Below are 364 nucleotides of genomic sequence, written 5' to 3'. Positions count from 1 at the left end.
GTCAAGGTTGGCTTATTCGGAGGCATGGGCATGCAGCTGCCTTAGCACCACTTGAGGAAGACTGTCCCTACCTCATTGGACTGGCTTAGCCCCTTTGTGGAACCATGAACCATCTAAGTGTTGGTCTATTTCTGAATGCTATTCTTTTTTATTGATTTCCATGTCTAAAATTTTGCTGCAGCTTTATTTTTAAAGATGGAAAAAGTGGAGTGGAGAGACAGAAAAGTCTTGTCTTTACAAAGGCAGATAAAATAAGTCAGAAGCCAGGCTAGAACATGGCCCTTCTAAATATGTATCTCAGAGGAGGGGACTTGGGGGTGGATATGATCTAAATGCATTCTATGCATCTATGGAATCGTCAAGG

This window comes from Mastomys coucha, unplaced genomic scaffold (assembly GCF_008632895.1).
Source record: "Mastomys coucha isolate ucsf_1 unplaced genomic scaffold, UCSF_Mcou_1 pScaffold21, whole genome shotgun sequence".
Lineage (NCBI taxonomy): Eukaryota > Metazoa > Chordata > Mammalia > Rodentia > Muridae > Mastomys > Mastomys coucha.
Note: the sequence above shows the minus strand (reverse complement) of the source record.